Source organism: Equus caballus, chromosome 26 (assembly GCF_041296265.1).
Source record: "Equus caballus isolate H_3958 breed thoroughbred chromosome 26, TB-T2T, whole genome shotgun sequence".
Lineage (NCBI taxonomy): Eukaryota > Metazoa > Chordata > Mammalia > Perissodactyla > Equidae > Equus > Equus caballus.
Window position 1 is genome coordinate 47888525 of NC_091709.1, and position 16069 is coordinate 47904593.

The 16069-nt window shown below is 45.0% G+C and overlaps 1 protein-coding gene across 50 annotated transcripts in view; it reads left to right on the plus strand.

Annotated features, from left to right (window-relative positions):
• PCBP3 (poly(rC) binding protein 3) overlaps window positions 1–16069 on the plus strand; it is a 281196-nt gene that overhangs the window by 157991 nt on the left and 107136 nt on the right. The window contains exon 1 of one of the 50 annotated variants that reach the window (XM_070252604.1): window positions 419–553. The exons of the other annotated variants lie outside the window; for them this stretch is intronic. The gene's annotated coding sequence lies outside the window, so the exon portion shown is untranslated. Of the gene's footprint in view, window positions 1–418; window positions 554–16069 lie in introns of those variants that run through there. 50 annotated transcript variants of the gene reach the window in all.

Genomic DNA, 16069 nt, shown 5'->3' on the forward strand with positions numbered 1-16069 from the left:
TGGCCTGTGCACCCGTGGCGACACTGGGCAGGGGGCACCCTGTCAGAGAGCCGAGGCTTGCAGGTCCTGGGCAGCACTGCCTGGGTTCCTGTCTCGGGCACTGTCCCAAGCACCCCGTTGGAGCTGTCCAAGTAAACATGCCTGTTTCTGCCTTTTGCCCTTTGGTTTCTTCCCCCTCCTCCTCAACCTCTGTTCTCCCTGACCCCTCTTAGTCTATCTGTCTCCCTCCCCCTTGGCTCTGCTCATCTCTCTCGCACCCTCTTCTCCCTTCCTTTTCTCCCAGGTCCCTGCCTCTCCCTATCTTGGATCCTTCTCTCCACTGGTCAGGACTATCCACATGGCTGGGGCACGTGGCACCAGGTGAAGGACAGTTTTGTGCCTCAGTTTCCTCCCCACTCTGAACCGGAATAACAGGCATCCCTGCAACCTGCTCAGCACCCCGTGCCCATGACCAGGGGCCGCCTGAAGTTCACCGGGACTTCACTGGGGCAAAAGCTGGCCAAGGGTACGCTGCAGGGACAGGAGCCAGCTGCTGGGAGATCACCCAGAGAGGGTAAGAACACCACTCCCGGGCCAGGCCGCCCTTTCTATGGCTCCACACTGTCTGGCCCAGGAGTTTGCCTTCTTTCTGTTCAAGCCCAAGCACAGCACGTGTTACAGGCTCATGTCCCTTCCCCAAATGTCACTCCTTCTCCCTGGGCACCAGCTCAGTGCTGACTGGACATTACTGCATAGTTTTGGTGACATGAGCTTCCGGTTACCCAGACGCAGCACAGCACCATCTCAGAAGCAGGGCCAGGGGAGAACCGGGCAGGGACTGCCAGCTGCACCCTTGAGGTTGGCGGGAGCAGGGAGAGTGCTATGGCTCCACCTGGCGCTGGGTGGCCCTGGAGGGAGAGACATGGTTCCGTCCGAGGCACCTCCATGGTATCTTTCTATAGAGTCAGAACCTTGTTTATCTGAGACATCAAGCTGACCTGGATCTTTCCTCCTCTCAGATGAACATGTCCTGGGGTCACTTTTAGTCACAAACTAGTCACTATGGTAATTAAAGTATCCAGACTCATGGTCTTAGTTAAGGCAGTGCTAACTGGTACAATGGCACAAACATAATAAAATTTTCTTTTTTTCCTGATTTCTTGATGATGGGGACTAAAAGGTCCTGTTTCACTTTTAGATCCTATTAGTAATAAGAAGGAGGAAAGAGGATGAATATCATCCAAGTTACTGCAGAAGTTAAGAAAATATCTGGGACCTAGCTCAGTATTTTTACACCTGAATGTAAATAAAAATATATTTCATATGAGCCAAATCATTAAATAAGGAAACAGCAAAAAATCATAATGAAGAATTGAGAAGTAGGGTTAATTATTTAACTACTGATGATAAATGGAAATTATTAAATCCTCCTGTTTCAAAATAAGCAATCATTAAACTGTCCTATTTCAGAACAGAGCTTCTCAGATTGATTTGGAAAACTGAAACAACTATGTGACCTTTAAGGAAGACAAAGCTTAAGCAAAACAAAGATTAGAATACTCGGATCGTGTGAGGAGACAGACACTCTCATCCATTGCTGGTGGGTGTAGAGAAATGGTGCGATACTGGGCTGAGTTGTGTCACCCCAAAATTCATACGTTGAAATCCCAGCCCCTACTACCTCAGAGTGTGACCACATTTGGAGAGAGGGTCTTAATGAAGTAGTTAAGTTAAAATGAGAGCACTAGGTTGGGCCCTAATCTAGTCTGACTTGTGTCCTTGTAAGAAGAAATTTGGACAGACAGACATGTGTATGCACAAGAGAGATGACCACATCATGACACAGGGAAAAGGTGGCGGTGGCTGTCTATACCAGGAGAGGCCTCAGGAAACACCAGCCCTGCCTGCACTGTGATCTTGGACTTCTAGCCTCCAGGACTGTGAGAATTAAACGTCTATTGTTTAAGCCTCCTGGTCTGTGGTATTTTGTTGCAGCTGCCTGAGCTGACTAATACAGTACTTGTGGAGGGGAACTTGTCAACATCTAGAAAAATTTCCTTTGCGTTTACCTTTTGCTCCATTAGTCCTGTTTCTGGGACTTTACCAGGAGTATCACTGGACAAAATAGGGAGTGAGGCACACACAGGGTGTTCCTTATAGCATGGTAGGAATGGCAAAATATGGTGATGGTCCGCAGGTTCATTTAGAGGCTGAATAAACTGGGCCTTATTCATACCATGGAGTACTATGCAGCTGTAGAAAAGGAGTGAGGGATATTCTGTATTCTGATTCAACGTGATCTCTGGAATACATTAAGTAAAAAAAAGCAGGGTACAGAACTGTTTATAGTACTCTACCCTAAAAGGTAGCTATGTATGTATGCAACTGTGTGTGTAGGTGATGCATTCATTTATATGCTCAAAAGAACCCTGGAAGGATCCATACCCAAAACTAGTTTTTGGTTACTTATATTGGAAGGGAGAGACCAAAATGGGACAGAAGTGGAAAGATTTCTGTTAATGAAAATCTTATTATATAATTTTGACAATGGAATCATGAAAAGGTTTTTGGATAATCAATAAACATTTAAATCAAGAAAAAAATGAGAAAGCAATTGCTAAACATTGAAAATGAATGGGAATTAATTAGTTTAAATGTATAAATGGTTGTCAAGTTGGTGATGCAACCAAATAGGAAAAATAAATTACTTCAAATGACTTTGTAACATGATAGTTTTACTCTATATCCCCAGTAAGATATTTTCTAAGGGAAAAAATATTTCTAGAGACTAACTGCTAGTACTAATATTATTACAGTTATTTTTAAACTATCATATATATTTGGGTAAACCATTTCAATATATCCTCATCTTATGCTCTTTTCTGGGCTTGTTGTTGTTGTTTTGTTTCTTCTAACCATTTTTTCTCTCTCTGTACTATAGTCTGGACCTTTTCTGTTGACCACTAACCTGTCAAGTTCGTTAATTTGGGCTTCTGCTGTGTCTAGTCTCTTGGTAACCCCACACAATGAGTTTTTTCTTTCATATTTTGTAATTTTCTGTTTTAGAGTACATTTTTCCTTTAAATTTTCATTCTTTGTTGAGATATTCCATGTCCATTTTGTTCACCTTTTTCTTTGTTTTCTATCACATAATCATCATGGCTCTTTTGTGGTCTGCTAACTTTAATATTTGGATCACCCCTAAGTATGCTATTGTGGATGTTTTATCTTCTGATTACCAGTCTCCTTTCACTGCTTCAGTGCACATTCGGGAATTCTCTGTTGTGTGCTGGGCATTGTGGATGAAGTGTTGCAGGGCTCTCCATGTGTTCCCCCTCTGTCCCAGTAGAGACTGAAATGGCGAATGGGTCACCTTGTTTCTCTCAGGGCCTAAGTTTTGGCTTTGTTAGGACAAGTCTGTTTCCTTTTTGCCCAAATCTAAGGCCATTGCCCCCCTTCCCAGTCACCTTTGTGGGACTTGAGCAGAAAGCCTATTCTGCTCCCCGGGGTCTCCACTCCAGTCCCACACTGGCTCCCTCTGAGCTTTCAGTATGACCCTCAGCTGCCTGGTGACTATCCTGGCATCCCAGAGTTCAGACACAGTTTAGGATTTGCCGAGACCTGAGGAAGACTTCACACAGGTTTTTAGGGTTCCTTCTCTAGAGCTGACTCAGCAGTCCCTCTATAATCTCTGCACCCCAGCTTAGAAAGCACATCAGGGAGCACGCATTGTGAACGTGCAGCTCCTCCAGTGTCTGCCTTCCCCAAGGATCACAGCTCTATGTCTGTTGTCCAGCTCTCACTGTGGATTCCTACCTGAGGAGAGGTCCAGGCCGTGACTGCCTTGTAGCCCAATCCTAAATGCTACCTCATATTTTCTGAAGGATCAAACAAGTCAGTAATCAGGTTAATGTCATTGGAAATCAAGAGTTTTATCTTTATAGAAAAACATACATTTGTTGAGGGTTTTTATCATGTATGCTATTGAATTTTGTCAAATAATTTTTCCTACATCTATTGAAATGATCATTTTCTGCTTTATCCTGTTAATATGGTAAATTATGTTGATGGGTTTTGCAAATGTTAAACCAATTTTACATTCCTGGCATAAACCCTACTTGGTTATGATTCTTGGATTTTTTGCTAATGTTTTGATGAGGAGTTTTACACTCATAGTCATGGGAGATACTGGTCTGCAATTTTCATTTTTCGCATATTTTTTTCAGATTCTAAAATCAGAGTTATGCCTACTTTATATAGTGACTTTGGAATTATTTCCTTTTCCTTCATTTTCCGAAGGAGTTTGTGTGAGATTGGTGTTATCACTTCTTTACATGTTTCACAGAATTTCGCAGTGCCTGGAGTCTTCTTTGTGGGAAGGTATTTGACAACATTCAGTTTTTTCAGTATCCATAAGAGTATTCAAATTCCTTTTTCAGTTTGTATCAATTTTGGAAGTTGTGGTTTTTGAATTTGTCCAGTTCATCTAAGTTGATATATTTGTTGGCCTGAAGTTGTTCATCATAATAATCCCACGTTATCATTTTAAAATTTGTAGGATCTGTAGTGACAACTTATCTTTCATATTTGTTACTTGGGATTTTTGTTTTCTCTTTCTCTTCATCTAGGGAATTTTCCTTTATATATAGTTACAGATTACTAATTGTATTTTGTTTTATTTTTCTTTATTGTTTGTCTGGTTTCATTCATTTCCATTCATATTTATTATTATACATTATCCTGCTGTATTCATTTCCTATGGCTGCCTTAAAATATTATCACAAATTTAGTGGCTTAAAACCACACAAAGTTATCATCTTATGGTTCTGTAGAGGCAAATTCCAATGCGAGTCTCACAGGGCTAGAATCAGGATGTTACAGGCCTGCATTCCTTTCTGGAGGCTCTAGGAGAATCCATTTCATTGCCTTTTCCAGTTTCTAGAGGTTTCCCATATTCCCTGGCCCTCCCCCTCCCACATCAGCAACACCACATGTCTCTGACTCTTCTTCCATCATCACTCTTCTCTCATCCAGCTCAGAAAGTCTCCACTCTAATGACTCATGTGATTCTCTTGGGCCACCTGGATAATCCAGGATGATCTCCTCATCTCAAGGTAGACGTAACCTTAATCACATCTGCCAAGTCCCTTTGCCATGTGAGGTCACATGGTTACAGGTTCCAGGGATGAGGGCTTGGACATCTTTGGGGTAAAGGGTGAGGCATTACTTTGTCTGCCACACCTGCCTTCTACTAACTTTGGACTTAATTTGCTTTATTTTTCCTAGCTTCTTAAGGTAGAAGCTTATATCATTGATTTTAGACCTTTCTTCTTTTCTGGTATAATCATACATTTTTCTCTAAGCTCCTCTTTAGCTGTGTCCCACAAATTCTGATATGTAGTTTTTCATTATCATTTCATTATCAAAATATTTCTAATTTCTTTTACAATTTTTTTCTTTGACCAGATTTTTGGGGAGTTGATATCTTTTTGTTGATTTTTCATTTAATTCTATGTGGCCACAGATATACACTTTGTTATTTCAGTCTTTCTAAATTGTTGGATCTCTTTATGGGCTAGAATACTACAGTATGTAGCCTTTTCAGATTGGCTTCTGTCAGTTAGCAATATGAACTTTGTGTTCCTCCGTGTCTTTTCATGGCTTGATAGCTCATTTCTTTTTATCACTAAATACGATTCCATTGTGTGGATGGACCACAGGATGTACTTTAAAAAAAAATGTATTCTAGGACAGTTCGTGGGAAAAGTTCTAGGAGCAGTCACAAAACAGTAGTTATGAACACTTCTGCCATTCAGATTGTGGTCTCTAAGTACTATTTTATTTTACTAGAAGGGAAGGTTTCTTGGAGAAGTAGTTTCTTATACAAACAAGGAAATATGCAAGATGAGACTGGAATATCTGATTTTCACTAAAAGTAAGGAAGCTAACAGGACTAAGAAGTAACCTCAAAAACCACACACGATCTACCTTAAAGGGCTCTGGGTGCCAGAGATGTGATGTTTTGGACATCAAAAATAATAGGGACTGCCATGGACTGAAATACTTAATAATCCATGAGTCATAATGAATCTGAATAACAAGAACAGAAAGAAGTCATTCTTCTCTGGACGTTATTAGGATAACCTACTTAGTATCTTGATCATCACTAAGTAATAGGGACTGCATTCAGCATGCATCTTTCCTTTACTGTGTACACTATATTTCAAACAGTGCCTCAAACAGTAGAAGAGGTAAAGTTCTTACTTATAGAAGCTAACTGTGATAGAATTATAAAATTGCCATTTTTGAATCCTTAATGAATACAGGATCTCAGTGCTAATCAATGGCTGTTAACCTACGAGGTAAAAAGGTTCTTGGGGAAGTTTATAATGGAAGCCTTGGGCTAACACCACCGGAGCCGCTCATAAAACTCGGCATCAGGAAGGCAGGCTGACCCACGTTATGTTCTGCCTCATGTTGTGTGACCAGGATGTCGACAGCACTGACTATGAAGCAGGGATTGAATGTGAGTCTGAAGCAAGCCTCTGGAGCTAACTGCTAGTTTCTGCAAACTAGCAAGGCTAGAGGACCTGTGAAAATATACCAAGAGCAGACCATCAGCCAAATCTCGAATGATGACTGGGTTTGTTCAATAAATAAAATGATGTAAAAAGAGAGGGAACAGTTAAAGAATAAAATATTACAGAGATATCGTAAGAACTGTCATTCTGTAAACCTTATTTGGATTATTATTGAACAGAGCGATTGTAAAAAGACAGCTTTGAGGTCACTGGAAATCTGAGTATAGACTGAAGGTTAGATAACACTAAGGAATTTTTCCTGATTTGGTTACATGTGAGAATTGCATGGTGCTTATGAAAAATATTCTTAAATGTATACCAAAGAATTTATTGGTGAAATGGCATGATATCTGAATTTGCCTGCTTGGCTGCCCAGGAGGGACCCAGACTTCACCTCAGTTCAGGTCTGCTCTGTGTCTTCATTCTGGGCCTGGGCTGAAGGGGCAGTGGCATGCTTCTCTCCTGATGGGTTAGAGAGTCACACAGGGCAAGCCACCTGTGCAGGAACCATTGGGGCCTGTGTCCTGCCTCCTCTGTCCATTAAGGTCTCACTGTCCCAAATAAGTCACATGATCAGGACCAGGGTGGGAAGTGCAGAAGGGGCATTCTACCACCTGGAGCCACGATTGTGCAGCGTGTGATTCCCTAGGCAGGAGAGAGAGTGGAGTGGGAAACAATAGTCCCGACTGTCACAGATCACAGAAGAGAAAAGGAGGTGTGAGGTGACACTGAGCTGAACTCGAGACAGCTCACTCGCACACTTTGAAGATCATGTTATATAGTTAGAAACACAATGGGATGTTATACTAGCAATGCTATGTCAGTTTTTCCTTTTATTTCTAGTACATTTGGGCTTGCATATTTTTTTTTTAAAGATTGGCAGGGACCGGCTCCGTGGCTGAGTGGTTAAGTTCGCGCGCTCTGCTGCGGCAGCCCAGGGTTTGGATCCTGGGCGCGGACATGGCACCGCTCGTCAGGCCACATTGAGGCAGTGTCCCACATCCCACAGCTAGAAGGACGTGCAACTAAGATATACAACTGTTTCTGGGGGTTTGGGGGAGATAAAGCAGGAAAAAAAAAAGATTGGCAACACGGGCCGGCCCCTATATTTTCATTTTCATTTTCATTCAATTCAATGTATATTTTAAATTTCGCTTGAGGTGTTTCCTCTTTGATCCATAGATTATTCAGAGTGTGTTAAATTCCCAAGTGTTTAGAGAAATTCTTGTTGTCTTTCTGTTACTGATTTCTAGTTTGATTTAGTGTAATCAGAGAATTAGGGAAATCTACATGATTTTAATTCTTTTAAATTTGTTGCGATTAACTTCATGGCCCAGGATATGGTCTATCTTGGTGAATGTTCCATGGTGCTTGAAAAGAATGTGTGTCCTGCTGTTGTCGAGTAGAGTGTTCTACAAATGTCAACTACCTCATTTTGGAGGATGACCTTAAATTCTTCTATATTTTTGGATTTTCTGCCTAGTTGTTCTACCAAATAGAGGTTGGAAGTCTCCAAATATAACTGTGGATTTGTCTATTTCTCCTTTAGTTCTATCAGTTTTTACTTCATGAATTTTTTGGCTTTGTTGTGTAGTACATACAAATTTAGGATTGCTCACTCTTTGATGGACAGAGTTTTTATCATTACGTGATGACCTTCTTTGCCCCTGATTATTGTCTTTGCTGTGAAGTCTGCCATGTCTGGTATTAATGTAGTCATTCCCGATTATTTTTATTAATGTTTGCCTTGGACAGCATATAGTTGGGTCATTCTTTTTCTCTAATCTATTCTGCAAATCTCCGTCTTTTAATTGGTATATTTAGACCGTTTATATCATAAATGCTATGTTAGGGCTTAAGGCTGTCATTTTATTGTTTGTTTTGTGTTTGTTCTCTCTGGTTTTTGTTTTTCTGTTTTGTCCTCCTCCCTTCCTTTGGGTTACTTGGCTGTTTTTTTACAATTCCTTTTTGATCTGTCTGTAACATTTTTGAGTGTGTCTCTTTGTACAGATTTTTTAAAAGTGGTTCCTTTAGGTATTATGCTATACATATTAATGTGGTAACATTGTTATCTACTGGTGTCAATATTTACTAGTTTGAGTAAATGAAAGAAACCTTACCTACATTTAGATCTCTTTACTCTTCTCTTTTTTAGAATCATTGTCATAATTATTTCCTCTACATAAGTTGACATCCATGTTCAACAATGCTATAATTTCTCCTTCAACTATCTAATATAATTTAGATAACTCAAGAGGAGAAGGACAACGTATTGTATTTACACATATTTTTACTCTTTGTGTTCTTTCTTTATTCCTGATGTTCCAGATTTCTTTGTTTTATAATCACTTGCTGTTTGAAAAACTTCCTTTAATCATTATTTTTATGGTAGATCTAATGGTGACAAATTCTTAGTTTTTTTCTTTTTAGAATTGATAATGTGACCTTCATGCCTGAAGGATTGTTTTCACTGGGTGTGGAAGTCTGAGCTGGCAGTTCTTTTCTTTCAGCACTTGAAAACCTCATGGCAGCTCCTTTCTGGGCTCTGTGGCTTCTGAGGATAAATCACTGTCATTGGAGTCATTGTCTCTCTATAGATAATGTGTCATTTCTCTCTAGTTCCTTTCAGGAACTTTTCTCTCTTTTATCTTCTGAAGGTCTTGTAGTGGATTTCTGTAGGGTCATCCTGTTTGGGATTTGCTCAGCTTCTTAAATCTGTAGGTTTTTGTCTTTCACCAAATTTGCAATTTTTTCACCCATTTGTTTCTTCAGATGCCTGCTCAGCACCACCCTCTTTCTCTTCTTCCGGGACTTTCATGTCACAAATAGTAGAGTCATTTTACTTTTCACTCTCTTCTCTCTGTTGTTCAGTCTGGTCATTTCTGTTGTTCTATCTTCCAGGCTCACTGATTGCTCTATCGTCTCCCTTCTGCTCCTGTGCCTACCTAGTGAGTTTTTATTTCTGTTTCAGTGTTTGTCAGTTCTAAATTTTCCATTTGGTTCTTCTTTATACCTTCTATTTCTTTGCTGAGACCATTTTTTGTCCCATTTGTTTTAAGCATGTATATAATTGCTCATTGAAGCATTTTTATTATGGCTGCTTCAGAAATCCCTATCAGGGGCCGGCCCTGTGGCGTAGTGGTTAAGTTTGGCGTGCTCCGCTTTAGTGGCCGGGGTTCACAGGTTTGGATCCCAGGTGTGGACCTACGCCACTTGTCAGCCATGCTGTGGCAGTGACCCACATATAAAGTGGAGGAAGATTGGCACAGATGTTAGCTCAGGGCTAATCTTCCTCAGAAGAAAAAGAAAAAGAAATCCCTGTCAGATCATTCCAGTATCTGTCATTTTAGTGCTAACTTCTATTGACTATCTTTTCTTATTCATGTTGAGATTTTTCTGGCTTTTGGTGTGATGAGTTTTTGGTTGATTGTCTCCTACACATTTGAGTATCATGTGGTGAGACCCTGGATCTTCTTTGTTGTGAGAGTCACTGTTTTTAGATATGGTGTGAAGCTTCATGCTGGGCTCCGCTGGCCTGGGCCTTACACAAGGAGAGTACTGCTGGCCCTTGCTGTCTCCCCACAGCCTCGTCTCTCTTTACCCCTCACCACTCGCCCCCAAACACCTGCCTCGTTACTGCTGTGCTGGGGTGATCAAGTACCTGCTCTGCTCTCCTGACAGCAGGAAAAGGCTGGCGCCTCGGAGAGCATCTCACAACCTGGATCTGCATTGCTGCCACTGCAGGCAGGTGGGAATTCTCCTTGTGGGCCCCAGGTGCAGTTGCCAGTGTCCTCATAGGAGGTGAGTGGAGGGAGATTTTCTCATGCCCAAGGGAGAAGCATGTGAAGACAGAGTGGAGAGAGACAAGAAGGTGCTGGCCTGCAAGGCCAGAGTGCTGCAGCTAGAGCCCAGGAACACTGGCAGTCTCCAGAAGCTGAAGGGGAGATGCAGACTCTCCCTTAAAGCTCCAGAGGGAGTGTGGCCCTTGCTGGTGCAAGACACAAACATGTCAACCTAGTGGAGCTGTCCTGGAGTGGCCAGTCTGCTCCATCTTACACATGGTACTGATGTGTAGGCTCTGGAGACCTTGTAAGTTACCTCCTGCCCTCTGGCCCGGTGTGTCCCCCAGAGCATCCCGACAAAATTACCTGCAATAAAAGCTAGCAGATCACTTCCAAAATTTAACATATATTTAACTGCACACCCCATGTCTTTGAGCTATAACCTGCTCACCATGTCCGTTTAGAAAGTGCCAGCCATGAAGAGATCCAGCATGCTGTCTGTGTTGTATTGCAACACTGTCAAGGTTCCCAAGGACTGTATGTGGCAGAGCAAGTGGAGTTACTTTGGCCCTGAGGGAAGCGGACTGTGGGCCCATCTTCTCTCAGGAGTGCTAACTGAATTTGATCCTCTGTACTGATGGGACTGAGACGAATGTGTTCAAGCCCAGGCAAATCACTGAGCAAGTTCAGCACAGAGGCCATACAGCACTGCCACTGGGGCTGCTGCCCAGCTAAGACCATAGCAGGCTACTGCTGTCTGTCATGGTCCATCTGGTTTTCACAGTGGAGAATGGAAAGGGGTGCTCCTGGGATCCAGAGCCCTGCAACCTGGAAGTCCTTCATGGTGGCTCTGACTTTGCGGCTTCTCCTGCATGCTGTCTCCACTAGGAGAGACATGGTGTGGCGAGGTTTCCGGGGGTTATACGTGACCTTTTCTGTCTTAACATCTTACTGCTAGCCCAGGGGATCAAAGTGAGTGTTCTGGTAGCTGCTAAGTGTCTCCACCCAATTGTACATTCAGGGACTGGGTGAAATGTCCCCTGGGTGTGTGTGTAGGCACAGCGGGCTGCTCAAATGGACTTGGACCAGGGTTCCACTCGCTGTGTTAACTAGGGGTTCATGGTAGTGTTTGGGTCCCCTGGAATTGGGGAGAGCTCAGGCCCAGCTCCCAACAGCCCCAGAAAGGCCTGGGTGTTCACTCTGCCCACCACACACTCGCTGTCAGTTAGGGCTGGGTGAACACCTGTTCTGTGGTGCAGGCTGTGGCAGGGCCTCCCTTCATTCGTGGGTTCTGCCTGTGGGGAGTTTGGACCTAGAATTGGGTCCAGGAACCTGACTCTCCTTGAAAGTGGTTGTGTTGGCCTTCCTGCAGCTCTCAGGTTTTCTTTGGTGCACTCATGTCAAGCATAGGTCAATCTTGGGGACACCCTAGTCCACTTGCAGTGACCACAGAGCACTGTGGGTCAGTGCTTCCTGCTTTCCCCCTGGCCTTGCTGCCTATTATGTAATTCGCCCACCTAGCCTCATTGGTCACACGTGACCCTTTGGCCTTTGCTGTCCCAGAATTGTATCACCCCATTGATATTCAGGAGCCCAGCCCCTCTGCAGTCAGGCTGGTACCAGTGCTTCCCTCTGAGCTCTGCCACCTCCAGTGCTTCCCTCGTCACCTCCATGAGGGGCCCTCCCGGAAATGCCACAGGACACCCACATCTTCTGTCCCATGTGCCCACCCCCTTTTACTGCAGGCTCCTCTTGGAGCTTCGAGCCTGAGCCCACTCTCACAGCGCAAGGACCACTTCTACCATGCTGGCAGGGACAGTGAGCCCTGCTCACAGGTGCTGCCGCCTCCCACATTCCCTATGGCTCCGGCAGACTCCACTGCTGGCTGCTGGCTGCTGGCTCCTGCCATTGGGTGGTTAAGCTCCTTGTTCTTGGAGCAGGCAATGCCATGGGGGGAGATGGCTGTCTCACGCGTCTCCAGCCCAGTGAGGGCCCCCTCCTACAGTTCGGGGAAGGGGCTATATCTGCCACCTGAGTCCCTGAGTGCCCCCCTGGAAGAAGGGCCTGTGGTCTGGGGGTCGCTGCCCCAGGCTGGCCCTCATGGTGCTCAAAGGCCAAGTGCAGCCTGCCGTGCCCCTTCTCCAAGACACAACTCAGCAGCCGCATCACACCTTCAAACTGCCCACTGCAGCCCCAGCTGAGGGGGCACCCAGGAGGGGGCATCCGGCAGGCTCACCTGGGATTCTGTCATCAGGCCTGGGGGGCTTCATGTCAACTCAGGCGAAACTCATAGTGTCCAGGAGACTTTGTTTTCTGATGAGAGTGGAAAAGCTTTGGATTCTCCTAGAGGTTTGACTCAGGCAGGAGGGAGTCATCAGCAGGGCGGTGGCAGGAGAGGTGTTCTCTCCCTGTTCCAGTGAGCTAAGGCCTGGAGGTAACATATCTGCCCTGAGCAAGCTTCCTGCAGAGGAAGAGGCAGGAGTGGGTTTGTGCACATGGATTTGAAGCTCAGCCCTTAAACCCAGGATGTATGTGGCCATGCACACAGACTGTGCCTCTGTCAAATGCTCCTCCAGGAAACCTGTAGGGGTTGTGAGGCCCTACCTGCTGCAGACAGGACCTTCCTTGTTCGTGGCTGGTTATCAGAAGGGAGGGGCACTGCTTGTTGTCAGGACACTTGGGGAGACCCTGTGGGCCATGAATTACACCAGGGTCAGCACATGCTTTCTGGAACAGCCTGTAGGAGAGAGTTTCTGTTTTCTGGGCTGTGCCACCTTTGTAACCTCTGCTCAACTCTGTCCTTGTAGTTTGAAAACAGCCACAGCAGTAAGTGAGTGGCCATGGCTATGTGCCCATAGAACTTGAGCCACAGAAACCAGCAGTGGGCCAGGTTTGGTCTGAAGGTTATAGTTTGCAGACCTCTGGATGATAGATGAAACTCAGAAGCAGTTTATTTTTGAGAACTGGTCAGAGAATTCTTTTTCTTTAAAAGAACTGTGATTAGGCCAGTAGTGCTCTGCTACCACCTTGTGGCGATAATTTTGCTCAATAAAGTCACATCCCTTCATCTTCATAGTTCTGGCTTTCCTTGTAGGAGAGACTGAAGGCTTTTAGAAATACCCAAATGGGAAGGGCTTTCTCTATCCTTGTTGAGTTTGGGAGGTTCTGTTGACCAACATCTTTTGGGCCTCTTTGGAGAGGACTCCACGTCAGGGTGGGGCTGAGTATCTGGAAGCAACATCCTCCAACACAAGATGCTGACAGATGATGACGGAGCACAGTGCGGAGGCAGCTGGCTGAATAGGCTGGAGCTGCGCGTCCCAACGCACCCATGTATCTACAGACTGCACTCTAAGGGGGAAAGGAAATTCCTCCACTTGTCCTTTGTCCACCAACTTCTTTTCTGACAAAGAATCCTCATGTTCCAGAGCTGACAGGCCTTCAAGTATTGTCTAGGTTAATTTGGTGGTTTTGATATTTTTAGAAGCAGAATCTTTTCTTCAGAAAGTGTCCTGTGTGTCGTGCATCACCTGTTCCTTAATCCTTGCTACATACATCTCTGTGCTTAGCTTGTTGGCGGCTGGCTGTGTCACTGCCTCTTCCTCTCCTCTCCAGCCACGTTGTCCTTGGGGGGATCTCAGGCCTGATCCTCAACTCTGATTGGGGCAGAGGCTCTCAGTCTCATCTAGTCGCCAACAACTTCTGGGTTACATCTCCAACCCTGTTTGCCCTGAGCTCCAGCACATGTGTCTAGCTCCTGCACATCTCCTCTAGTGGGTCCGGTAACTGCCTCTCACTTATTGTGTCCAGGATTGACCGGCTTCCTTGTGCACACCCTGCACCTGCAACCTTCCCATCTCATCCATGGCTGTGCCATCCCCTCAGTGGTCCAGGCCAGAAGCATTCTCTTGTGCATTTTGACCTTTCCAATAAAGGGGATGAGGTATGAGGATGCAGCACGCAGGCCTGGAGCACAGGGAGTGGCCTTGGAAGGGATGGTCCTGGACCTCCGTGACTCACTATCTTAGACCCCACACCTTGCACAGTGGTCCTTATCCAACAAAACTGGGGCAATATTAAGAACATCTTTTTAAATAACACCCATGAGCTGGGAAGGATGCAAAGAATCTTCATTGGCACCGGGTAAAGTGAAAGTGGGAGCTCAGGGGAGAGCAGGCCACGGCCAGCCTGGGCTTTGCATGTGTCTGGCCTACTCTGTGACCTTGAGCTTCCGTTTCAGTTGGTTTGGGCTGATGTACACAGGATGCAGGGCTCAGGGTCCCTGGAAGTGAGGGTTTAGGAGGTCTCATGAAGGTGTGACTCAAGGGGCAGTGCCTTTGGTGCAAGGCAATGGAACGTGAGGCTATTGCACAGAAAGGGACGGTTACAATGCACCACCTAATGCCTCGGCCTGGGGAAGACATTCTCCCATAAAAATTTAACCACGTACTGGCCTTACTTGCGGCGTTGACCTGAAGTCAAATACCTGTGACAGAAAGGCTATCCTGAGTTGACATGCCCCAGGAAGTAGGTGAAAGCTAAGGCCTGCGCCCATGCCAACTCATGCCACTCTCTCACTATTGGGCCAGGAGGCAGGTCTGGGAACTAATTGTGACCAGGAGAGGGAATAAAGAAGGATGTATGTGGACCTCTCGGATGAGTCCGTGTGAACACTGGTCAGAGGGCCTTTCAGGTGGGAAGTGGGTAGGTAACCTTTGCTGAGGGGGAGGGTGGAAGTCAGCCTTCCCCATCCCTCATCCTTGCCCAGTGTTCTCACCCAGTGTTAGAACCAAGTATCCTAAGGCAGGCATGGGCTCCCCTCACCAGGCTGATTTGGCTGTGGCCATGCTGAGTGCCCAACTTGCCAACGATGCTGAGCTCACTGTTGGCATCACTCCCAGAGGCCCAGCCTGTGCCCTTGGGCAGTGCTGATGGCATTTGGGCCCCTCCCATGCTGGCAGGGCAATAGGCAGAATAGAACTTCCCTGCTAGCACTAGTCCCCGTCTGCAGACTTCCTGAGCACCTCACCCACCCTCACAGTTTTCACATGGCATCCTTGCTGACTGCGGAACTCATTCTGCATCTGGGCCCCAGGCTCCCACCCTCGCGTTCCCAGGCCTCACTGTGGGAGCCTGCATCCCCTGACAGATGCCCAGGAAGAGCTTTGTGGGGACAGTAGAACTGTAAGGAAGGTCAGTGTCATATGGTACATGACTGGAACTTTGCAGTCACAAAAGGCTACCTATATTTCAATTTAGCAAGTCACAATTTATGGGTAATGATGCTTCTCAAAGTTATAAAAGTGAAAATATCATAATTAACCTAAATGGCCAAACTATGGGAGAATTAGTGAAATATGATGGAATACTAGAAAGATGGCCATTAGAAAGGGTTTTGGAGAAGCATATTTAAGGACTGAGGAAAACATTCAATACATAAAATTCTGGTGTTCTTGGTCACATTGCTTTCTCAAGAGATCATGACAGTGTAAAACAGCATCTTGTGAGAGTAGCAGACCTGGAGCACCGACCAGTTCTCCACCAGCAGGGTGCAGTAGCCCCTGCCTGTTTCATAGGCCAAAAGGAGACTTCTGGCTGCATCTCTGGTTATTAGTAAACTTGCACACTACTTAGTCTAATTTTTTGTTTTGGCATGTAAAAGTCCTTTGCATAATTTTTTCTGAAATCTATGTTGCAAATATTTTCTCAAGTTATTTCCCCTTATGT